Source organism: Hyperolius riggenbachi, chromosome 8 (assembly GCF_040937935.1).
Source record: "Hyperolius riggenbachi isolate aHypRig1 chromosome 8, aHypRig1.pri, whole genome shotgun sequence".
NCBI classification, from domain to species: domain Eukaryota; kingdom Metazoa; phylum Chordata; class Amphibia; order Anura; family Hyperoliidae; genus Hyperolius; species Hyperolius riggenbachi.
Window position 1 is genome coordinate 155104986 of NC_090653.1, and position 26240 is coordinate 155131225.

Sequence of the window (26240 nt, forward strand, 5' to 3'; positions counted from 1 at the left end):
CCTGAAGGTGGTAGTCACTACCAGGTCAGGAGACTATCTCTTAACAAGAGAGATAGCTCTCGAGGTCGGGCAAGCCAGGTCGGCAACACACAGACAGATAAGGTACAAAGACAAACGACTGATTCGGTATCCTAAACGAGCAGGGTCTGGCAACAGGTAATCAGAAGTGCGAGGTACCAAATCAGAAAGCAGAGGGAAAGTCAGAAATGCAACAGGTTATAACAGATAACAACAATGCCTAGTCTTGGGTGTGAGGTCCGTGGTCTCTACACCCTGGAACTAGTCTGAAGTATAACAGAATGGTAACACAAGTCCCTAGTCTTGGGTGTGAAGTCCGTGGTCTCGACACCCTGGAACTAGTCTGAGGTATAACAGAATGGTAACACAAGTCCCTAGTCTTGAGTGTGAGGTCCGTGGTCTCGACACCCTGGAACTAGTCTGAGGTATAACAGAATGATAACACAAGTCCCTAGTCTTGAGTGTGAGGTCTGTGGTCTCGACACCCTGGAACTAGTCTGAGGTATACCAGAATGATAATACAATAACAAACAGAAGTAATCTGGCTCAGTGTGAATTCCCAGGTCCTCCTGGTTCAAACACACTGTTGGATCTGACTAAGGTCTGAGTGCTTCCACGTAAGTGTTCGCAACGGCAGACAACCTGAAAGTGCCCAGCAGTGACTATATATAGAGCAGCGCTCTCTAGCGCCACCCCTATGTGATCAACCAATAGTCAGCTGCCTTGAGATCAGCTGACCTCCCTGGTTAGCTGATCCCTCACCGTTTGACATAAAGGTTCTACCTCTTGGCGCGCGCGTATTCTTCAGCCTATGTGAACTAACAGACCCAGCCACACCAGACGCATGCTGCTGCGGAGAAACCGCCGCGATGGACGCGGAATTAGCCGCCTTGCCGCTAGTACACGCGGCGGTTTTTTCGCGTTCTCTTACAATCCTCTTTGCTGTTGTCCTCCTCGGCTGAGTGGCAGTGCCACTCTCCTCCTCTCCTTAGACCTGAGTGGGGTCAGGTGACAATTCTCCCCACCTGCTGTATCAGTGGTTGCCTATGTGGTAACCCTGACTTGTGAGTATAACTTTTATTTCACTATAATTCCATTTTTGCAAAAATACTACATCAGATTTGGCTCTCGGTTTCTTTCACTCTTGTCTTTCTAGCTATAACACTAGTCTGTGTTTACACTCAAGGCTCATACATACATCAGACCATAGTCTTTGGAAAATGAAAGATCACAGACCAATTTTACCCCCTTCCATGTAGTATGAGATACCTACATAGTCTATTCTATTGAGCTGAACTCCCCATCAGATAGAAATCTTAGCAAGATGCTGCACACAAAGATGCTGTAGACATTCAAAAGATCAGTATCTGCAAAAGATCTGTTCCTGCAAAAGATCCGTTCCTGCAAAATGCATTCATAGTCTATGCTATCTGCAGATCTCATACACACTTGGTTTAACAGAAATTCATCTGCAGATCAGATCCACCAGGATGGATCTTCAGATCTGCAGATGATTGTCTGATCTGCAGATGAATGTCTGTTAAACAAGGTGTGTATGATGATCTGCAGATATCATAGACTATGAATGCATTTTGCAGGAACGGATCTTTTGCAGGAACAGATCTTTTGCAGATACTGATCTTTTGAATGTGTGCAGCATCTTTGTGTGCAGCATCTTGCAAAGATTTCTATCTAGTGGGTAGTCCAGCTCAATAGAATAGACTGTGTAGGTAGGGCTCTCAACTACATGGAATGGGGTAAAATTGGTCTGTGATCTTTCATTTTCCAAAGACTATGGTCTGATGTGTGCATGCAACTTTAGTCTATGATATCTGCAGATCCTCATACACACTTTGTTTAACAGACATTCATCTGCAGATCAGATCCACCAGGATGGATCTTCAGATCTGCAGATGATTGTCTGATCTGCAGATGAATGTCTGTTAAACAAGGTGTGTATGAGGATCTGCAGATATCATAGACTATGAATGCATTTTGCAGGAATGGATCTTTTGCAGGAACAGATCTTTTGCAGATACTGATCTGTTGCATGTGTACAGCATCTTTGTGTGCAGGATCTTGCAAAGATTTTTATCTGATGGGGAGTTCAGCTCAATAGAATAGACTGTGTAGGTAGGGTTCTCATACTACATGGAAGGGGGTAAAATTGGTCTGTGATCTTTCATTTTCCAAAGACTATGGTCTGATGTGTGTATGCACCCTAACGATCACTTGTTTGCAGGAGGAAATGCCTGTTTAGTGACTCGGGTATAAGGGCTGGTTCAGACGGACGTCTGCGTGGCGTCGCGTCTGGGGGCGCGTTCAGGCTTTCAGTAGCCTTCGGTCGCGCTCCGATGCGGTCGCATTTTTTTTTCCCCTAGGGGAACATTAGCCGTCGTGGTTGGCCGCTCCCTGGAAGCAACATGTCGCTTCCAGGGGCAGCTCGAACCCTAACGAAAATCGGGACACGAACGCCACGTTCGGATAAAAGCGTGCAAAAGCTCGGTGTAAACGCTCCCATTCACTTGAATGGGAGCGTTTACCGTGACATTCTGAACGCTTGCGGTAAACGCTCCGCAAGCTTCCTTCTGAAGCAGCCCTATCTATGAATGTTTTCTCTCTGAAAAATGATGAATGATTGTTTTTCCTGTCAGAGCAGTGAGTCCCTAATGCCTGGTACGTACCAGATAGATGGGTTGAATCGATGTTCCGTTCACTTATACAAAGTCGATTAGAAAAATGATCAGAAATCAGATTGGACCTGTCAGAAGTAATCAATTCGACCCGTCTTTCTGATGGGAAATTGCATGATGTGTACCAGGCATGAAGTAGCAGAGCGACGTTCATCTCCCTCTCTGCTCTTCTGTAATCACAGATCTGTTGCATTTATTTTATATTATTTATTGCACTGATTCTTACACAGTTTTTTTTTTACTGTTTGCCAACACGGTACAAATATATTTGTTCTTAATTTTTAGTATCTGTTATTACTTTTGCAAGAAGTTTTCTAATCAGGATGATACCATTTATTGGCTAACTAAAAATGAATAAAATAAGCAAGCTTTCGGCCTTGCAGCCTTCGTCTGGCTTATATCCTGTTAGTTTGCAAACTGGTGGTACAGACAGCTTATATACATGCAACATCAAAAGGGAAAACAGATATTTTTTTTCAAGCATAAATACATGTCATTAAGATGCCTTAATTCACACAGACCATCGACCTGGGGTTAGAGGTTGTAAGCCAAGATAAGAATCCTTGTTTACTCCCTGCTCACATACCTGGGAGTTGGACTGACACAGAGGTATCGTAAATTCTTAGTTCACAAGTTCAGCTATAATGGCTGAGAAAAGTTCAAATGTCATCAGTCTCATACCAACATAGAAAGTTGTTGTCCTTATTCAAACCCTTCTGCACAGCTTTGAACCAATTTATAAATTTTGTTTCTGCTATTAATCAATCATTTGACGTTTTGAAGCCACCCTTCAGGGCAGTGACACGAAGATCATCCATGCTGTGTCCGTTGGACCGAAAGTGTGTAGCAACTGGGAGCCCAGATTTGGTATCTTTAATAGTGTGCCTGTGTCCATTCATACGTTTGCGCAGAGTTTGTCCAGTTTCTCCCATGTACATAACATTGGGGCATTTAGCACACATGATCAGATACACCAGATTGGTGGAACCACAGGAAAATGTACCTTGTACTCTGTACTCCTGTTGTGAACCTTTTATCGTTACCCTGTCAGTGGAGTAAATGTGTCCGCAGGTCCCACATATTTTTTGTTGGCAGGGTGATGTTCCGTTTTGTTGAGGCCTATTCAAAGAACTCCTGACAATCATCTGTTTTAGATTGTGTGGTTGCCGATATTACAAGAGTGGAGGTTTAGGGAATATCGTTCTCAGTCTGTGATCCTTGTGTAAAATGGGATGTAGTTCCTTAGCAATCCTCCTTAAGATTTCCAGGTGTGGGTTGTAGGTGACAACCAAAGGGACACGTTCCTCTTTCTGGTTTTGCTTATATTAGGTTGTCACCTACAACCCACACCTGGAAATCTTAAGGAGGATTGCTAAGGAACTACATCCCATTTTACACAAGGATCACAGACTGAGAACGATATTCCCTAAACCTCCACTCTTGTAATATCGGCAACCACACAATCTAAAACAGATGATTGTCAGGAGTTCTTTGAATAGGCCTCAACAAAACGGAACATCACCCTGCCGACAAAAAATATGTGGGACCTGTGGACACATTTACTCCACTGACAGGGTAACGATACCAGGTTCACAACAGGAGTACAGAGTACAAGGTACATTTTCCTGTGGTTCCACCAATCTGGTGTATCTGATCATGTGTGCTAAATGCCCCAATGTTATGTATGTGGGAGAAACTGGACAAACTCTGCGCAAACGTATGAATGGACACAGGCACACTATTAAAGATACCAAATCTGGGCTCCCAGTTGCTACACACTTTCGGTCCAACGGACACAGCATGGATGATCTTCAAAACGTCAAATGATCGATTAATAGCAGAAACAAAATTTATAAATTGGTTCAAAGCTGTGCAGAAGGGTTTGAATAAGGACAACAACTTTCTATATTGGAATGAGACTGATGACATTTGAACTTTTCTCAGCCATTATAGCTGAACTTGTGAACTAAGAATTTACGATACCTCTGTGTCAGTCCAACTCCCAGGTATGTGAGCAGGGAGTAAACAAGGATTCTTATCTTGGCTTACAACCTCTAACCCCAGGTCGATGGTCTGTGTGAATTAAGGCATCTTAATAACATGTATTTATGCTTGAAAAAAATATCTGTTTTCCCTTTTGATGTTGCATGTATATAAGCTGTCTGTACCACCAGTTTGCAAACTAACAGGATATAAGCCAGACGAAGGCTGCAAGGCCGAAAGCTTGCTTATTTTATTCATTTTTAGTTAGCCAATAAATGGTATCATCCTGATTTAAAACTTCTTGCTTTTACTGATGGCTAACACGGTACAATACCCTACTGCTTATTACTTTTGGTATACAAAACAGAATGTAACAATACAAAAGTATACAATAGTATATTTGCAATTATAATTATAGAGAAGTTGTCTATCTCATACTACTGCAGACAGTACTGCTGCCTTTAAAATGAGCCAGCAAGGGGTTAAGATTTAGCTTAGAAGGGGCTGTCATAAATCTCTCTAAGAAAAAAAAACAAAACCTTATCTTTCTGTTAAGATTTACAATCCAGGGGGAGAGAAGAGAAGGAATGGCTCAAGTCATTAACAGAGTCTGACCAACAATACATTGTTTAGCCCAGCTAAGTTGTAAAGTGGAAATAATTCTGTTAAAAAGTTTACCTTAAAGAAATTGTGTCTACAGCCAGAGTCACAGACTGGTGATCCATGTTTCTCTACATCCCTGGCATTAAACTGAAGCTTGTATGTTCAGAAGATAGCACTGTCTCATGGCACACCAAGACGTAAGGAAAATACACAGAGCTCTGGAATTCTGACTGTGTGTGCAGCAAAGCTGGGCGGCTTCAAGAGCAGGAGAAATGATTTATTTTGACATGCAGCCTCTTATCTCTCTCAGGTCCTGCCGCCCTTTTATCCTTCTGATTTTTTACCACCCTAGGCCATGGCCTTTGCACAAATCCGGCCCTGCCTTTCCCATGGTATTGTTCGTGGCTGGGGGGAAGGAGGAAAACTTACCTGACATCACTGAGAAAGAGCAAGTTGAGATGGGTGGTGCAGATGGTGTCTTGCATGCTGTCCAGCCTGTTGAGGGACCCCCGTATAAAAAAACTCAAGGGGAATGAGCTGTACTGGGTGGCCACGCTACTAGACCCTCGGTATAGGCACAAAGTGGCGGAGAAGTTTCTAAATCACCACAAGGCAGAAAGATTCAGCACTTGCAGAACAATTTGGCAACTATGCTTTTCAGTGCGTTTAAGGGTGATGTCACAGCACAACGGAATAAAGGTGCCACTGCTAGTAATCTTCCTCCTCCTCCCATGTCCATGCAGGCAAGGACAGGATGCTCTAGCAATCTCCTGGTGATGTCGGACATGCGGACATTCTTTAGTCCAATGCCTTAGCCCTTCCGGATCCACCCTCCACCAACGCCTCGACCGACAGGTAGCTGACTACCTCGCCACTCACCTTTATCAAAAGGATCCCAAAGGGCTACTGCCTGCCCGAAGACTAAGTCAGTCCCCACACACAGCATCTCTGCCTGCACGCCGTGTGACTGCCTGCCCCAAGACTAAGTCAGTCCCCACACAGCATCTCTGCCTGCAGGCCGCTTGACTGCCTTCTCCGCCACCACCAACAGGGTCCAAGATTCCAGGTCGCTATAAAAATTTTCTGGTGTGTGTATATGCCTGCCTAATTTTTCTGGCTGCACTGCGGATGCAACAACAAAACAAAAGGCATGTACATGTGTCAATTCCCCTTCGTGATCGTTACCTTGCTGCGGTGAAGGGGCTTGCGTATCACAATAAAGCAATGACCGGCTATATGAGTGTGTTGGGGGCACACCTGACCCAAGAAGATAGTAAGGTCGTTGGTTCATTGTGGACAGACCAAATCAGTCACTGTTGTTCTGTCATTGAGCTACCTCAGCCCGTCCATAGGGGCTTGAAAACTGCCATCGCCTGCACTCTCGCCATGGTATGCACCAGTCCATCACGGCCATCACTACACAAACAGCTGTTTGCGGTGTGTTACGCAGCGAGTTTGGTCTGTCAGTGTGAAGCAGTACACTAATTACACTACTTGATCCATGTATAGTACACATGCAAGATGTTTTCAAGCACTTTAGGACTCCAATTTAGGAATCTGATTTCTGCCCTTTAGGGATTATAACCCTACTGTGCATCAAATCCGTAATTTTCCCGAGGACATTTGGCGTGTATCCCACTCCCCCTTGCCCCCCTCCAGGAGTTAGACCCCTTGAAACATATTTTCCATCACTTTTGTGGCCAGAATTAAGGTAGCCATGCTCTGGTCTATTTGCCATCAGATTCGACCAACAGATAGATCAGATCGAATCTGATCAGAGAGGGATCATATGGCTACCTTTACTGCAAACAGATTGTGAACCGATTTCAGCCTGAAACCGTTCACAATCTGTTGTGGTGGTGGTGGTGCTGCCGCCGCTCCCCCCGCCCGCATGCCCGCATACACTACCTGCTCCGCCGGCGCGACTCCAGTCCCCAGGTCTCCGCTGTCTTCTCCGCTCTGGTCTCCAGGTCCAGCATGCTTTACTTCTTCCTGCCCGGCAGGAAGTTTAAACAGTAGAGCGCCCTCTACTGTTTAAACTTCCTGCCGGGCAGGAGGAACTGAAGCATGCCGGAGACCAGCGCGGACACGGAGCAGCGGTGACCGGGGGTAGTCGTGCCGGCGGAGCAGGTAATGTATGCAGCTCTTTTGCGTTGGTCGTCGGGCACCCGAACGCCGCTAGCGTCGCGCTCCCTACCCGCAGGTGATCGACGGTAATTTTCCGCACGGAGCAATCGACGGGAGCGGACGAAATGGATCGAAATTCGGCGTGTAGCGCGAACGATTGGCAGCAGATTCGATTCCAGCAAATCGGGCCAGTGTATGGCCAGCTTTAGTGTTTGTAGTTTTGAAAGTTCGCCTACCCATTGAAGTCTATTGCGGTTCGCATGGTTCGCGACATCTCTACCCACTGTGCCAGGGGACTCTATGTCTCCAGAAGCCACTGCAGAACTGTACCTGCAAGGCTGGTTGATCACTGCGGTTTCACAGCGTGGGCTACATTGAGTACTTGCGAGGAATGTGGCTCAGCAGGTGCCAGAGCCAGTGCAGGGAGGTAAAAAAAAAATTACACCAGCAGAGTGGTGGGCAAGTAGGGTAATTAGTGAAACTTTACTGTTACAACGTGTTTCGCAAGGGAACAACACCCTTGCTTCCTCAGGCAAACAGTTGTAATAACATTGTATACAGGTATTTATACGCATACAAAATGGCATTGAAAAATATAATTTCCTGTGGGTAGTGATAAGTGGGTGTGGTTATGCAAGTTGAGAGTCCCATGATTCCCTTGGTGTATTTGGTGCATCATGACAATAAGAATAGAGAAGGCAATGAGGGAGGGGAGGAGATGATAATGGGATGGAATGGGGAAAAAGGATGGATATGTGACTGACAACAGCCCTATGCAATAGCCAAACTTTTACCCTGCCAGGGATGAGAATCCCATTGAATGTCTGTACAATGCGATCTCTGACCTCCGTCCCACAATCCAGAGTCAGCAACAGCAGGAACATATTCAAGTGATTTCTGTTTCCCCAGAACTAACTTCTCTACCAGTCCCGGGACCTGATCCTAGGGTGTCTCTCCCAGATCTGTTCTTGGGGGATCGCTGCAAATTTAGGACTTTTCGGAGTGCTTGCCACTTATATTTGTCTATGTTGCCTAGAACTTTCCCTAGTTACCAACTAAAAGTGAATGAGATTATTTCACTTTTACAAGCTGAGCCTGAAGCCTGAGCCCTTCATTTACGAGACCAGAACCATTTAGCAGTTTAGTGGGTAACCGCTTTCTTCACAGACATGTCAGAGCTTTATGATGACCCTTTATGATACAGCATCCGCAGAGGTAGCTCTGAGATCCCACCGACAAAGGTTAAGACTGGTGGAGGAATACATTTCCGAGTTCTTTTTCTGGAGTGACAATACCCTGTGGAACGAACCTGCTATTCAAGATCAGTTCAGAAAGGATCTATCAGAAAATCTCAAGGATGAGTTGGCCAGAGTCGGTGTACCAGAATGCTTAAAGGATCTCGTACAGTTATTGATCCAGATTGATCGACATTTCTGTGAGAGAGCTCGGGAAAACCAGAGTAGGTGTCCCTGCAATGTCTTACCTGACCTGCCCACTCTCACTGCACCTCCGTTTGTTGAGGAAACAGAGAATGAATTGGGTGCTGTCAGAACCCTCCTATCTGAGAAGAGGCGTCCGAGATGTCGTGAAGCTAATCTATGCTTCTACTGTTAAGAGTCATTTTATTGGCAATTGTCCTATTCAACCTGGTTCAAGGAACCTTAAAGGACAACTGTAATTAGAGGGATATGAGGTTGCCATATTTATTTCATTTTAAACAATACCAGTTGCCTGGCTATCCTGCTGGTCATCTGCCTGTAATACTTTTAGCCATCGACCCTGAACAAGCATGCAGCATATTGTGTTTCTGACATTATTGTCAGATTTGACAAGATTATCTGTGTGTTTCAAGGGTGTGATTTAGACACTTCTGCAGCCAAACAGATCAACAGGGCTGCCAGGCACCTGGTATATAAAAGGAAATAAATATGGCAGCCTCCATATTCTTCTTACTTCTATTGTCCTTTAAACCTTTCCTAATAATGCAGTCTGAGATGGTGAAGGAGGGTACTCAATATGTTTTGCCCTTAACCTGCTCTAAGAATTCTCATGCAGAGGCTTTTCATAGTGCGTTCCCTGACAGGCCAATTCTGGAGGACACCCGGAAGGTGCCTTTAACCTCCTTGGCGGTTATCCCGAGCTAGGGTCGGGGTGGAAAACCATAGCTAAGAGCGGTAATCCCGACCTCTGCAGAGCAATGCACGCAGCGGGAGCGTTTCTACATACCTCCCGGGGATCCCAACGTCAGCCGGACATTATTCTTCCTCTCTTCCGGGGCTCTGCTCCCTGCTGGTGAGATCGCCGGCTGTCGTCAAGACGACAGCCAGAAATTTCACTTTAGAGTTGCAGCGCCACCCGGAGGATAGGGCCTAACTGCAGCGCTGGAGCCAGGGAGGTGAGTGATTGCAGAACTGCCGCAGATCTCCCTGGCAGCATGATTTTTTCCAGGTTTTAGGGTCTGAGAGGGTCTAAAAAAATTGCACCACTTTTAGATCCTAAAATCCAGAAAGAATTATAACGCCAAGGGGGGGGGGGTACTATGTAACATAAGCAATTACTCACCGTTCGAATTCAGGGGCGACTCCTCAATGGGGGGGGGGGGTGAACCGGCAGACTTCAGGGATTGGCATCCTTGGCTCACTAGGCATGTGCATGCAAGCTCCGTCCTCTCTGGCAGCTGGGGGCTTGGCCACAGCATTGGCACACGGGTCAGGATGTTTAAACCCTGACCTGCTGCATACCAGTGTTGTCTCCTGTCCGTTACCCTGAACCTGTCTGGTTTTAATGCCTGTCCAGCCTTGCCTGCCTGTCACTAATCTATCTGTCAGTTTTCCTCTGTGTTGGTATGTCTTAGTAACGTCTGTCAGTTTGTTCGGCCTGTCCTGTCAGTCCTGCCCTGATACTGTTTCAGCTGTCTAACCCATCACTTCATACCTACCCTGTCCGCCAGTTTGTGCGCTGTCAGTACAGCCCTGTTAATACGGCCCTCTCAGTTCGGCCCTGTCAGTACAGACCAGTCTGTTTTCTACAGGCTGTCTCTTTCAGGCTTCACACTCCAGCGTCCCTTGCCCAGTACTCTGGTACTCATCCAGGTAGTCCCCATTCAGCCTGTTGTTTCCAGCCTGTCCCGTGCAGTCCGTCCTTTCTAATCATTTCGGTCCAGTCATTTCCGTCCATCCTATGCAGTCTGTCCTCTCCAGTCCTTCCCATCCAGCTATGTCCATTCCAGTTAGTTTGTCTGTTTTGTTAGTTTTGTCAGTCAGTCCTGTTTTGTACTCCTTCCTTGTCGGCAAGGTACCCCTTTTGTTCTCATCTCTGTTGGGGTAGTCCTAGGGGTCATGACCTGGCGAGCACCAGACAGCAAAGTAGTCCGCCACCCACTAAGGTGATGGCCCTTCTTCCCTTGCGCTGGTGAAGACACGTGCTCGCTTAGATTCCACGCCCTGGGACTTTCTGTATCTGTAACCAGTGACAAGATAATTAGAACCCTGACAGTTTTCCCCAAGGTAATATTTTGACAACTTGTTAATTAAATGCCTTTTAACCACTTGCCGACCGCGCACTACCAATTGGCAGCAGGAAAGTGGCACCCCCAGGACCGCATAACACCGATCGGCAACGGCACCAGGGGGACTGATCAGCCCACCTGCGACGTCAACCCGCTGGCCAATTAGCGGGTTGTTAACCCTGCCGCATTCAAAAGTGTATAATACACTTTGTTATGTATACAAAGTGTATTATACTGGCTGCCTCCTTCCCTGGTGGTCCCAGTGATCGAGCGACCACCAGGGGAGGAGGCAGCCCTCGTAGTAAGCACATAAGCACACTGATCCTTCCCCTTGCCCCCTGATCACCCACAGCACCCCTCAGATGCCCCTGATCTCCCCTTCAGACCACTGTTTGCACCCAATCACCCCCCTAATCACCCATCAATCACCCCCTGTCACTATCTGTCAACGCTATATTTTAGATTAGGCCCTAAACTGCCCCCTGGGGGCTCCTGATCACCCCCACACCCTCAGATCCTCCCCAGACCCCCCCCCCTGTGTACTGTATACATCTATTCTCCCCTGTAATCACCCACTGATCACCTGTCAATCACCCATCAATCACCCCCTGTCACCACCTGTCACTGCCACCCATCAGATCAGACCCTAACCTGCCCCTTGCGAGCACCTGATCACCTGCCCACACCCTCAGATCGCCCGCAGACCTGCCCTCAGATCACCTCCCAAGTGCATTGTTTACATCTGTTCTCCCATCTAATCACCCACTGATCACCCATCAATCACCCCCCGTCACCAACTGTCACTGCTACCCATCAGATCAGACCCCCTTGCGGGCACCAAATCACCCGCCGACACCCTCAGATCGCCCTCAGACCCCCTCTGATCAACTCGCCAGTGCATTGCTTGCATCTATTCTCCCCTCTAATCACACTCTGATCACCTATCAATCACCCCGTCACCCCCTGTCACTGCTGCCTATCAGATCAGACCCTAATCTGCCCCGTGCGGGCACCCAAACACCTACCACACCCTCAGATCGCCCTCAGACCCCCCTGATCACCTCCCCAGTGCATTATTTACATCTGTTCTCCCCTCTAATCACCCACTGATCACCCATCAATCACCCCCTGTCACCACCTGCCACTGCTACCCATCAGATCAGACCCTAATCTGCCCCTTGTGGGCACCCAATCACCCGCCCACACCCTCAGATCGCCCTCAGACCCCCTCTGATCAACTCGCCAGTGCATTGTTTGCATCTATTCTCCCCTCTAGTCACACCCTGATCACCTATCAATCACCCCGTCACCCCCTGTCACTGCTACCCATCAGATCAGACCCTAATCTGCCCCTTGCAGGCACCCAATCACCTGCCCACACCCTCAGACCCCCTCTGATCACCTCGCCAGTGCATTGCATGTGTCTATTCTCCCCGCTAATCACACCGTGATCACCTATCAATCATCCCGTCAACCCTTGTCCCTGCTACCCATTAGATTTGACCCTAATCTGCCACTTGCGGGCACCCAAATACCCGCCCACACCCTCAGAGACCCCTCAGACCCCCCCCCTGATCACCTCCCCAGTGCATTGATTGCATCTATCCTCCCCTCTAATCACCCCCTGAGACACCCATCAATCACTTCCTGTCACCACCTGTCACCCCCTAGCACTCCTACACATCAGATCAGGCCCTAATGTGCACCCTGTGGGCTTCTGATCACCCTCCCACACCCTCAGATCCCCCTCAGCCCCCCCCCCCCCCGATCACCCCCTTGTCACTATCCTAGTGATCTAAAAACAATGATCAGTGAAAACTGCCACTTTTTTAGTATCACTAGTGTTAACAGTTAGGCCAGTTATTTAGCTAGGGCCCTTAATTGGGTAATTAGCTTCAGTTAGCACCCAGCCCACCACACCACGGCCACTAATTAGTTGCTGATTAGCATCATCACTGTTGGTAATCAGCATTGCTACTATATAGTATCTGTAAGTGATCATTACTGAACGCAGTCAGATGTATATTAGGGTCACTAGGATACACTAAAAACACAGTGTTTGACCGATCAGGCCTGATCGTTCGCTTGCACTTGCGCTCAGCCCCCCCCCCCCCACCGCAGTGACAGAATTTTTTTTTCTGATCACTGCAGAAAACACTGTACAATATCTGTGGCACTGTAAAGATCAGTTTTGATCTTTTTTAATCAAAACTCAGTGACCACAGCTTTCTACTTCACAAGTACTTCCTTTTACTAGGTAGGTGCTCTTTTTCCTGGGTAGTCTCAGAGGAATACCCCCTAAATTTAGCAGTCCACCATGGCAAAAAAGGGGGATTCCGCTGAAGAGGCTGCCGAGATTCTGGCCCAGTGGGGTGAATGCGATTGGGAAGCCTCATCCAACGAATCATCCGGATCAGAATACGAACCGGTGAACAGCAGTGGCTCTCTGAGCGATAGCAATGACGAGGTTGAGGTCCTGGCTAGAGCCAGGCGTACCACACCCCATGTCACTGAACCGCAGGTGGCGCAGGATCAGACTCAAGGGCAACAGAGTGGTGCTAGCGCTGATCCGAGTTTTCTTGGTGAGGCATGCACCAGCAGCGTAGCATCTCCTAGACCTAGCACCAGTACTACCATAGACCCTGGTGAAGTGGCGAGCACCAGCATCATAGTAGAAACTGGTTGGGTGGCACGTGCATTAAGACCCGAGTCGCAGCCACCAGCAAAACGGGCCCGTACTACCCATAGTCTCCCAGAGGTGCTGGCAAATCCCAATTGGCAATCCCCTGGTTCCGCTGCACCCATACTGCCCCCTTTCACCGCCCAGTCAAGAGTCCAGGTGGAGACAGATAATCTAGGATCGGCCCTAGACTTTTTTCATCTGTTCTGCACCGTGGATCTCTACGACTTAATTGTGGCTGAGACCAACCGTTATGCCACACAATACGCAATCGCCAATCCAAGAAGCTACCATGCCCAGCCTTTTCGGTGGAAACCACTCCAAGTTTCCAAACTTAACATTTTTTTGGGCCTTCTCCTTAACATGGGTCTAGTCAAAAATAATGTATTGTGGTCTTATTGGTCTACTCACCTAATACATTACATGCCCATGTTCTTTGCTGCCATGTCCAGGTCAGGATTTAAGAACATCCTGCGCTTCCTGCACGTTAGTGCCAATACAACCTGTCATCTAAGAGGCCACCCTGCTTATGACCTTCTCCACAAAATTCGGCCCCTCTTAAACCACCTGTCATAAAAATTTGCAGATGCTGAGCAGTCATTTTGAGGCATTTAGTTTCCAGATTACTCCTCACGGTTTTGGGCCCCTAAAATGCCAGGGCAGTATAGGAACCCCACAAGTGACCCCATTTTAGAAAGAAGACACCCCAAGGTATTCCGTTAGGTGTATGATGAGTTCATAGAAGATTTTATTTTTTTGTCACGAGTTAGTGGAAAATTACATTTTGTGGAAAAAACAATAAAAATCAAATTTTGCTAACTTGTGACAAAAAATAAATTCTTCTATGAACTCACCATACTCCTAACGGAATACCTTGGGGTGTTGTATTTCTAAAATGGGGTCACTTGTGGGGTTCCTAAACTGTGTCAGATAGGGCTAATTTGCTCACCTCGAAATCTAAGAGTAGATCTAAACAGGGGAGGATTACGTTTACCTTCGATTACTCACCAATGGCAGGGAGGATTAGAAAGTCTATTTTCTCACATTGGGGAGTGATCTTGGGGGAATCAAGATTTGGCACAGAAAGTTGACCGGCCACCAAGGGTGGCCTTTAGGAGGGCTCCCACATTGAAAAATCTATTAACAAAGAGTGAATTTATTTCCCCAAAAGTTACTACCTGGCTTGACAGGACAACTTTGAAGGGAAACTATAGATGTGGCAATTGTGTATATTATCCTTTGCTCCTCCCTGGAAAAAATATACAGGTGGGCAAGGAGATCTTTCAGATCAAATCTTTTCTAACTTGTCAGACCAGTTTCGTTGTCTATGCCTTTTTTTGCCCTTGTAGACGTTTCTATATTGGCCAAATAACTCGTCCCCTTAAAGTCAGAATTGGCGAACATCTGAGTATAATGAAGTCTGGGAAAGGCTGTACCAGACTTTATACCCACATGAATGAAGTTCATAGGGGCAAGTGCAATGATGTGAGGTTTATAGCGTTAGAAAAGGTTGAAATGCCTAAAAGAGGGGGAAACAGAGAATTGTTACTTTTGAGAAGAGAAACTCGGATTATTTTACAAACCGATGCGATGGGCCCTTTGGGCCTTAACGATAGGGTAGAACTCTCATGTATGTTAGACCCATGATTCTTTGATGTAAGCTGATTAGAATACACAAGGGTTTATACCGATGTTCTTGGCTTATATGTATTATGTTTTTTGTTTTTTGTTAGTTCTGGGTACAGTCCTATATTTGATCACATTGGGGTCCCCTTGACAGGTTTTGGCCACCTTGACCCTAACGATTACACACTGGGTAAATTATCCCCAGGTGAGATGGGTGGGGGGTCCATTTTGGCCCTCTAGGGCCATATCCCTTTGTTTAATATACATAGGGGTACAAAGGGTCTCACGATAGATTGAGGTGAGGAACGATTGTCAGAGGATACCCGAGTGTGATCATATGTGTACCAATGTACGTTTAAATTTGTGGCCACAACATATTTTAAGAAAAGGTTTAAATAATGTGGTAGAAGTCCAGTCATCTATTTCTTGATCGGCCGTCCTGGCTATTTGTTTTTTAAGGTGCTTTGTTTTAACCACTATAATGCACATTAGAAAACACTTTTTGACACTTTTTCTAGGGGGGGCGCGCTTTTGGTCTTTAGTGTTGGGGGAGGATGGGCATGCGTAATTTAACATGCCCATTGCGTCCTTTTTGACGCACGAACGCACATGTTAATGATGGGCATAACGATGTCCCCATCTAGTGGTGGTTTATTATAACCTCTTCATGCGTCTACTAGTACGCATTACGTGTGCGCATGAGCGCGATCTCCCAGACTGATACCGGAAGTACTTACCCTCCTCGTCAAATGAACTCCTTGTGATGCCGGCGATTCACCCAGAAGGGGCGGGGCTACTCCCCGCGATATCCCGGAGGTTCGCCGAGCATTCACAATGTGGAACGCAGCGTGACCAAGCGTCCAGTTGCCGACCCTTTCACACCCTGGGCACCCACCAGACCACCACCACCAGTACGTATGTAATATATCTGCGTGTATACTGATGTTCACCCCTTTGTATAGATTTGATCTGGAGGATTAAAAGGCAAGATTTATCAGAGGACACTGGTGCACGCTTCTGCTTCTTTACGTTTGTATAGTCGTGTTCTTCCTTTCATGAAAATTGGCGGAGCACATGTCCCAGCATTCCTCGGATCCCATTGAAAGGAGTGTGGAGGCGAAGAGTGATCCTTAGCTTCAATTGTTTCCTCCCGCACAAAAATTGTTCATATCATTATAGGGAGTGCCACACTATAACTGCTTCTTGGCTCTGGAGGGGTTCCTAAACTGTCCTGGCATTTTAGGGGCCCTAAACCGTGAGGAGTAGTCTGGAAACCAAATGCCTCAAAATGACCTGTGAAAACCTAAAGGTACTTATAGGACTTTGGGCCCCTTAGCACACCTAGGCTGCATAAAAGTGTCACATGTGGCATCGCCATACTCAGGAGAAGTAGTATAACGTTTTTTGGGGTGTATTTTTACACATACCCATGCTGGGTGGGAGAAATATCTCTGTAAATGGACAATTGTGTGTAAAAAATAAAAAAAATTGTCATTTACAGAGATATTTTTCCCACCCAGCATGGGTATGTGTAAAAATACACCCCAAAACACATTATACTACTGCTCCTGAGTACGGCGATACCACATGTGTGACAATTTTTTGCAGCCTTGGTGCGCTAAGGGGCCCAACGTCCTATGAGTACCTTTAGGATCTTAAAGGTCATTTCGAGGCATTTGGTTTCCAGACTACTCCTCACGGTTTAGGGCCCATAAAATAACAGGGCAGTATAGGAACACAACAAGTGACCCCATTTTAGAAAGAAGACACTCCAAGGTATTCCGTTAGGTGTATGATGAGTTCATAGAAGATTTTATTTTTTGTCACAAGTTAGTGGAAAATGACACTTTGTGAAAAAAAAAACAATAAAAATCAATTTCCGCTAAATTGTGACAAAAATAAAATCTTCTATGAACTCACCAAACTCCTAACGGAATACCTTGGGGTGCCGTCTTTCTAAAATGGGGTCACTTGTGGGGTTCCTATACTGCCCTGGCATTTTAGGGGCCCTAAACCGTGAGGTGTAGTCTGGAAATCAAATGCCTCAAAATGACCTGTGAAATCCTAAAGGTACTCATAGGACGTTGGGCCCCTTAGCGCACCTAGGCTGCAAAAAAGAGAAATATCTCTGTAAATGGACAAGTGTGTAAAAAAATCTCATTTACAGAGATATTTCTCCCACCCAGCATGGGTATGTGTAAAAATACACCCCAAACCACATTATACTATTTCTCCTGAGTACGGCGATACCACATGTGTGACACTTTTTTGCAGTCTAGGTGCGCTAAGGGGCCCAAAGTCCTATGAGCACCTTCAGGCTTTACAGGGGTGCTTACAATTTAGCACCCCCCAAAATGCCAGGACAGTAAACACACCCAACAAATGACCCAATTTTGGAAAGTAGACACCCCAAAGTATTCAGAGAGGGGCATGGTGAGTCCGTGGCAGATTTTTTTTTGTTGTCACAAGTTAGCAGAAATGGAAACTTTATTTTATTTTATTTTTTTGTCACAAAGTGTCATTTTCCGCTAACTTGTGACAAAAAATAAAATCTTTTAAGAACTCACCATGCCTCTTAGTGAATACTTTGGGATGTCTTCTTTCCAAAATGGGGTCATTTGGGGGTATTTATACTATCCTGGAATTCTAGCACCTCATGACACATGACAGGTGCTCAGAAAAGTCAGAGATGCTTTAAACTGGGGAAACTCACTTTTTGCAACATAGTTTGTAAACACTATAACTTTTACCTAAACAAAAAAAAATTCAATAAGTGTCTATTTATTAATCAAAGACATGTAGCACAATAAATTTAGACAAAAATGTATATAGAAATTTTACTTTATATGAAAAATGTCAGCACAGAAAGTTAAAAAAATCTTTTTTTTGAAAAAATCCTTTTTTGATGAATATAATATAAACTAAAAATCACAGCAGCAATCAATTAGCACCAAAAGAAAGCTGTATTAGTGACAAGAAAAGGAGGTAAAATTCATTTAGATAGTAGGTTGTATGACCGAGCAATAAACCGTTAAAGCTGCAGTGGTCTGAATGGAAAAAAAAGTGTCTGGTCCTTAAAGGAATACTATCGATGTATGCATTTATTTTTAAATGCTGTATGCTGTAGCACACATTAGGACAAGTACTAGGAGCAATTTTATTCCTCACACAGCTGTTCCTCTCAACTGTAAAATCCTCCATCAGTTTTGGATACAAAATGTATCTAAATACTGAAGGCTCCCAGAGGGCTAGACCATGTCTCTGCACAGGGGAGTTGCTATCAACTCCTCAGTTTATAGTTTAATTATCACCTTGCTGAAAGAATCTTGTTGATATGGTGGTATGGGGTAAGGGTCCTTTTCCACTAGCGGCGTTTGCGATGCTGAATCGCAAAATCACAAACCGCTAGTGATTTTTGAAATCGTTACGGTTTGCTAAATAACATAGGAATCGCGGTAGGTTATTTCCGCTACCGTGATTCGTTTTTGCCTCAAACGCGATCGCGCTGCGGAGCGTTATTTGCCGTGATATTGCTATGCACACTACAGCATAGCAAAATCGTGAACGCAATCACATGAACTTTCCTGCATTTTGCGATTCAGCAATCGCTAGCGTTCAGCGGGAACGCTAGCGATTGCTAGTGGAAAAGGGCCCTCAAAGATTCTAGCAATGTGTGTTTATTATCTGCTTCTCCTGACTGATAAAGATACTAATAATGCTAATTGCAAACAGTGGTCTGCCCCTCTCAGCAGCTTGTAAAGTGGATGCAGCCTGGAGTGAATCATAACAAGCAGGTAGCCAGGCAACCAGTCTGAAGACTCATACACACATCAGACTATAGTCTTTGGAAAATGAAAGATCACAGACCAATCTTACCACCCTTCATGTGGTATGAGAGCCATACCTTCACAGTCTTTTCTATGGAGCTGAACTCCCCATCAGAAAAACATCTTTGCAAGATGCTGCACACACAGATGCTGTACAGACACAAAAGATCAGTATCTGCAAAAGATCTGTTCCTGCCAAAGATCCGTTCCTGCAAATTGCATTCATAGTCTATGAGATCTGCAGATCATCATACACACCTTGTTTAACAGACATTCGTCTGCAGATCAGACAATCATCTGCAGATCTGAAAATCCATCCTGATGGATCTGATCTGCAGATAAATGTCTGTTAAACAAGGTGTGTATGATGATCTGCAGATATAGACTATGAATGCATTTTGCAGAAACAGATCTTTTGCAGATACTGATCTTTTGAATGTCTACAGCATCTTTGTGTGCAGCATCTTGCAAAGATTTCTGTCTGATGGGGAGTTCAGCTCCATACAATAGACTGTGTAGTTAAAGCTCTCATACTACATGGAAGGGGGTAAAATTGGTCTGTGATCTTTCATTTTCCAAAGACTATGGTCAGATGTGTGTATGAGCCTTGAGTGTAAACACAGACTAGTGTTATAGCTAGAAAGACAAGAGTGAAAGAAACCGAGAGCCAAATCTGGTGTAGTATTTTTGCAAAAATGGAATTATAGTGAAATAAAAGTTATACTCACAAGTCAGGGTTACCACATAGGCAACCACTGATACAGCAGGTGGGGAGAATTGTCACCTGACCCCACTCAGGTCTAAAAAGTCGCTCTCTATAGATAGGAAGAATGGGGATACACCCCTCCACCAAGGGTGGACTAAGATATTGAATAACGGGAGTAATAGAGGCGCCAAATAAGTATAAAATAGGTTAAAAACCGTCTAAAAGGAGGGAAATGGGTGGATTCACCTCCCCCACATACACAAATGACCAGGCTAATATAACCGTAAAATCTATAATTATATTTATTAAAACAATTCTCCAATAGTGATGCAACGCGTTTCACGGGCAAACATCCCGCTTCATCAGGCAATATAACAAGGAGAACACACATGCAGGTCAGTCTGTAGCCAGAGCGCCTATATCTACAGACTGACCTGCATGTGTGTTCTCCTTGTTATACTGCCTGATGAAGCGGGATGTTTGCCCGTGAAACGCGTTGCATCACTATTGGAAAATTGTTTTAATAAATATAATTATAGATTTTACGGTTATATTAGCCTGGTCATTTGTGTATGTGGGGGAGGTGAATCCACCCATTTCCCTCCTTTTAGACGGTTTTTAACCTATTTTATACTTATTTGGCGCCTCTATTACTCCCGTTATTCAATAGTGTTATAGCTAGTTATATTCCAGCAATATTACAGCTCATTTAGTTACCTGTTACCACCTCAGATCAGCCTATTTCTCCTCATGTCTCCTGCATGCTGTGAGTGACACAGTGAAATATATTTGTGAGCTGTGTGAGAAATGAATTTTTAAGCAGAAATAGAGGGAGAGAGACCTGGGTGAATAAATAAAGTGCCCCTAGCACTAGTGATAATGTGTACACTAATATAGAGTATTTAAAAAAAAGTCGTTTCAATCGATAGTATTCCTTTAAGCAGGGGTGCTCGGATGTGCCTCATCCACGAATTCGGCAATCCGCGTGGTTGCAAAAAAAAATCCGCATTCGGCCCCGCCTCATGCGGATTTTCATCCGCGTCCACGCAACCACGCGGATTTTCTGCCGTGAATGGCGTAATCACGCGTGGATTCCCGCCCGGAGGCGGAATTTCTTTTAACGTTAATAACAAAGCCCCCATACATGCTACAATCCCCCAAATTGCATAGATTATGGAGGTGATAAGGGGCAACATAACTTCAACATAAAAAATTCCAAATTTTTTTTTTTAATGGCTTTTAAAGACAAATCACCACTGTAAATGGGGCTATTAATTGGTAATACGTGGTTTTAAAAAGGGATATACGCGTTAAGCAATCAAAGAGGTGAAGGCGAGTTCCAATGGCACTTGGCGGCGAAGGTACCACTGGAGGAGGATAAGTGGCTGACGCCAAAAAGGCCCTAGAGAGGTTTTTGTAATTTTTTTTTTTTTTTGCAGCAATTAGCAATGACATCGCAGCAGAGTTGTCAGTGGACACGGGCAGTGTGAACGCAGAGTGCAGTGGTGGTAGCGACTGAGTCAGGAGAAGGACTATGCGGGCGGTCAGTACAGCAGCACAGAAGGACCACGGCAACATACTGGTAGTAGTAGTAGCAGCACAGCGTCATAGTGCTGGCCAAAAAATTAAATGCACCCGGTGACCCGGGCAGTGTGAACGCAGACAGAGTACATTGGTGGAAGCGAGTGAGTCAGGAGGAGGAGGACAATGCGGGCGGTCAATTCAGCAGCACAGAAGGACCATGGCAACATACTGGTGGTAGTAGTAGTAGCACAGCGTCATAGTGCTGGCCAAAAAATTAAATGCACCCAGTGACCCGGGCAGTGTGAACGCAGACAGAGTACATTGGTGGAAGCGATTGAGTCAGGAGGAGGAGGACAATGCGGGCGGTCAGTTCAGCAGCACAGAAGGACCATGGCAACATACTGGTGGTAGTAGTAGTAGCACAGTGTCATAGTGCTGGCCAAAAAATTAAATGCAATTTTCAAAACCAAGGCAACTGCTCAGGGAATTAGCCAATCAATGTAAACCTTTATTCAATTGTCAACAAGCTGAAAAATGGATCCAATTACCTAAAAACACTTAAAAACCCCTGTGGAGCGCTCCTCACACATGGCCAATCACACACCACCTATACCTCACCCACACTGGTACCGGTACCACATACTCCGGATTTTCTTCAGAGTGGGGAGGGGAGGAGAGTAATAAAAGATCTTTCATAGACCAAGGTGACACCAGCTGACAAATGTTGAATGTCCCGTGCACTCAATAGCTTCTTTTGCTGACATCAAGGGCATGCAGCAATACCAGCAACGTTTTCCTGACCAGCAGATCTCACCAGTCAGAGGACAGCGTGGGGGCAGCTTCTCCCCATTCCGATCAGCAGCACGGATGCTTGGCTCTGTCTTCCACCGCCTCACTCAACCACGCTAGTGCAACAGCGGGGAGCAGCGGTTCAGCAGCTCGGGAACCACAACACATAACCAGCCGGACATGAGACGCTCACACAGGACGGGACGTGACCCCGCCCATCGACGCGTTGCGCCCGCCCACCGCGAGCTTCGTCAGGATGAGTGACAGGTGGGCATGGATCGCATTTTAACAGCACCGGCTTCCTGAAGGTGGAGCTTGCCTGGTCCGCCCCTGTTACTATGTCATTACAGACACACTCCTCCATGGACAGCGGACCCGCCTCCCTTTCAGCCACTGCAGCTTTCCCCTGTTTCCAGGGCGACAGTCCACGCTACCAGAGCTGTGAGTAACCTCGCCTCACCAATCAGCTGATCCCCACACAACGCTCCTTGTTCCGCTGGACCATGTCATTCTTGTATGCTGCTACAGGCTGACATCTTGACATTATTGTATTTTATTGTGATATTTAGCTCATAAAAAGGTACACAGTTTGATCTTGCGACAAGCTAGGGGATTTTTAGGCTATTCTTTCCTCTCTCCCCTCACTCTCCTTACTATCCCATCTCCCACTCTCATTTTCAGAACTTCCTCCATCTTCCTTATCCTTTTACAGGAATGATGAATAATCCAACTCCTGATTCAACCCATTTGGGGATAAAGAGTCCAACAGGTATATCCATCTACATTCTTGTTGTAGTAACACTCTCTCTTTGTCTCCTCCCCTCCTGTTCTTGTTAAGTCTATATATTCCCCTAACTCGAAGTCCTTTGGTGGACCCACCATGCTGCACACAGAAATGTTCTGCCAGAGCACTGCGATACTCGCCATTCTGTTTTTCTCCACAGTTTATGTTGCTGATGTGCTCACCTATGCGGGTTTTGAGTTTCCTCGTGGTCATCCCCACGTAGAGTAATGGGCATGGACACTGGATAGTATACACTGTCCATTCAGAATTGCAGTTTATGAAACTACGGATCTCCCATTCCTTTTCCCGTCGAGGTGGCCTAAAGGTCGTACACACATCCACAAAGCAACATACAGAACAGTCAACACATCTATACATTCCGTTCGGTACTCTGTTCTGCAACCATGTTTGCTTAGGGGCCAGATCTGAATGTACCAAGTGATCTCTCAGACTGGGTGCCCGTCGGGCCACTATCCGTGGGTAGTTCCCAACAATTGGTCCAATCTGAGAGTCAATCGCGAGTACCGACCAGTGTCGTGACAGTACTTCGTAGATCTTATGCCAGTTTGAATTGAAGGGAGAAACATATCTGAGTTGAGCACATGCCTTTCCTTGTTTCTTACTATTTCCCCGTTCTCCATGCAGGAGGTCACTGCGGGTTGTCCGCAGTGCCCTTTCAACACTGGAGCACAACGTCTCATGCCGGTACCCTCGGTCGCGAAATCGATTGTACATCGACCTTGCCTCAACGCAAAAATCCGCTTCACTCGAGCAGTTCCTGCGAATTCGCAGGAACTGTCCTGTAGGAATTCCCTTCTTTAGATGTCGCGGGTGGTGGCTGGTGGCATGGAGGAGGGTGTTCCCTGCAGTGGGTTTTCTGAACGTAGTAGTTCGTAACCCCTCATCACTCTTGGTAATACGCAAATCAAGAAATGAGATCTCACTTTTACTGTGCGTATATGTGAGACGGATGTTCCTATGGTTTAAATTTAGTTGGTCCATAAATACCTCTAGTTCTGTCTCACTCCCCCTCCACACCACCAGCACATCATCGATGAAACGAAGCCACAGTCGGACGCACCTCTCGAAGTCACTTCTTGGGTAAACGTCACTCCGTTCCCACCTGCCCAAATGTAGGCAGGCATAGGCAGGTGCGCACGCCGCTCCCATCGATGTACCGCGCACCTGCCTATAATGGGTGTCACCAAACAGGAAACAGTTGTGCTCCAGAATATACTGCATCGCTCTCACCACGAAGTCATTATGTACAGGGGTATCTGGGCTAGTGTCACCCAGGAAAAATTCCAAAGCTCCTAGACCCTCTCCATGGGGAATCGACGTGTATAGACTCTCCATGTCGATTCCCACCAGGAGGTCCCCGGGGTCAACCTCAAGACCAGCAAGTAAGCGCAGGACATCCCTGGAGTCCTGCACGAAGGACGGAAGAGATGACACCATGCCCTTGATTTTTTCATAAAAAATTAAATGCACCCGGTGACCCGGGCAGTGATAACGCAGACAGAGTGCATTGGTGGTACCGTGGTAGCGACTGAGTCAGGAGGAGGAGGAGGACAAAGCGGGCGTTCAGTTCAGCAGCAGCACAGAAGGACCATGCCAACATACTGGTGGTAGTAGTAGCAGCACAGCGTCATAGTGCTGGCCAAAAAATTAAATGCACCCGGTGACCCGGGCAGTGTGAACGCAGACAGAGTACATTGGTGGAAGCGACTGAGTCAGGAGGAGGAGGACAATGCGGGCGGTCAGTTCAGCAGCACAGAAGGACCATGGCAACATACTGGTGGTAGTAGTAGTAGCACAGCGTCATAGTGCTGGCCAAAAAATTAAATGCACCCAGTGACCCGGGCAGTGTGAACGCAGAGTATAGTAGCGACTGAGTCAGGAGGACAAAGCGGGCAGTCAGTTCAGCAGCTCAGAAGGAGGACCATGGCAACTTACTGGTAGTAGTACCATAACACCAAAAAATTAACCAAGGTAGGCACTAGGTAGTGTTGGGCCGAACAGTTCGCCTGGCGAACCTCTCTGGGCCTCTTACTACTTCCGGGTCGCAATGACCCGGAGTAGTACGCCTGCGCTGCCCGACGGAGCGCGTCCTAGATCGCGCTCCTGTTGCCGGGCACTCTCTGCGCATGAGCGTGATGTCATGACGTCACGCACATGCGCAGAGAGTGCCCGGCAACGGGAGCGCGATCTAGGACGCGCTCCGCCGGGCAGTGCAGGCGTACTACTCCGGGTCATTGCGACCCGGAAGTAGTAAGAGGCCCATGGATTTAGAGATGTTCGCCGGCGAACGGTTCGGGAACCGTTCGCCACATCTCTAGCACTAGGCAGGTAGTAACTGTCTTTATAAAGGCAGGCATAGGCCTCAATTCACGGAGCATTATCAAACGTTTATCAAACACTTTATCAAACGTTTGATAATTTACCTCATGGGTAAAATCTCATTTTAAATTCACTAAGGTGTTATATATTTATTGAATGTTTTACCGATAAAACGTTCAACAAATATATAACACCTTAATGAGATTTTACCCATGAGGTAAATTATCAAACGTTTGATAAAGTGTTTGATAAACGTTTGATAATGCTCCGTGAATTGAGGCCATAGTTAACAACAGCACATGCAGCAGCCACTTCATGTCCCCCTGTGTCCGACAATAGGGGCCAGGAACTCACCTTCCACCCAAGCCTGGTTGATTTTCAGGAAGGTGAGTTTGTCCACAGAGGCGTGGGAGAGCCGAGAGCGCTTCTCTGTGACCACGCCACCGGCCGCACTAAAGCATCTCTCTGAGAGGACACTGGAAGGAGGGCAGGATAGGAGTTCCAGGGCGTACTGGGAAAGCTCGCTCCAGATGTCCAGTCTCTTGACCCAGTACTCCAAGGGGTCCACGGGGCTGTCGGTGTCATTGAGCCCGCTGGATGACCCCATATAGTCAGACACCATGGTGGTCAGTCGTTGCTTGTGCTGGTTGGTGGTGGATGCTGTGGCGGGCACCTCTGTTCTGGGCTGCTGCACTGCATACAGGCTCTTGCTTAGGCTCTTCAGGTCTCCGGGGTGCCAGTTGCTGCTGCTGCTGCTGGTGGTTGTTGTTGTGCTGCTAGTGGCAATGGCAGGCACCTCTTGCTGGCTTGGCAGAGCAGTTACAGTGGGGGTGGAAGGCTGGGGGAATGCTTCCAGTAGTCTGCGCACAAGGGCCTCCTTCAACTCCCTTGTGCGTTGCTCGGTGGTGGATGGCGTCATGAAGTCTCCCAGCTTCCCCTTCAGACGGGGATCAAGCATCAAGGTAATCCAGATGTCCTCCCTTGAACACATCTGGATCACCCGGGGGTCCCTGCGAAGGCAGCGCAACATGT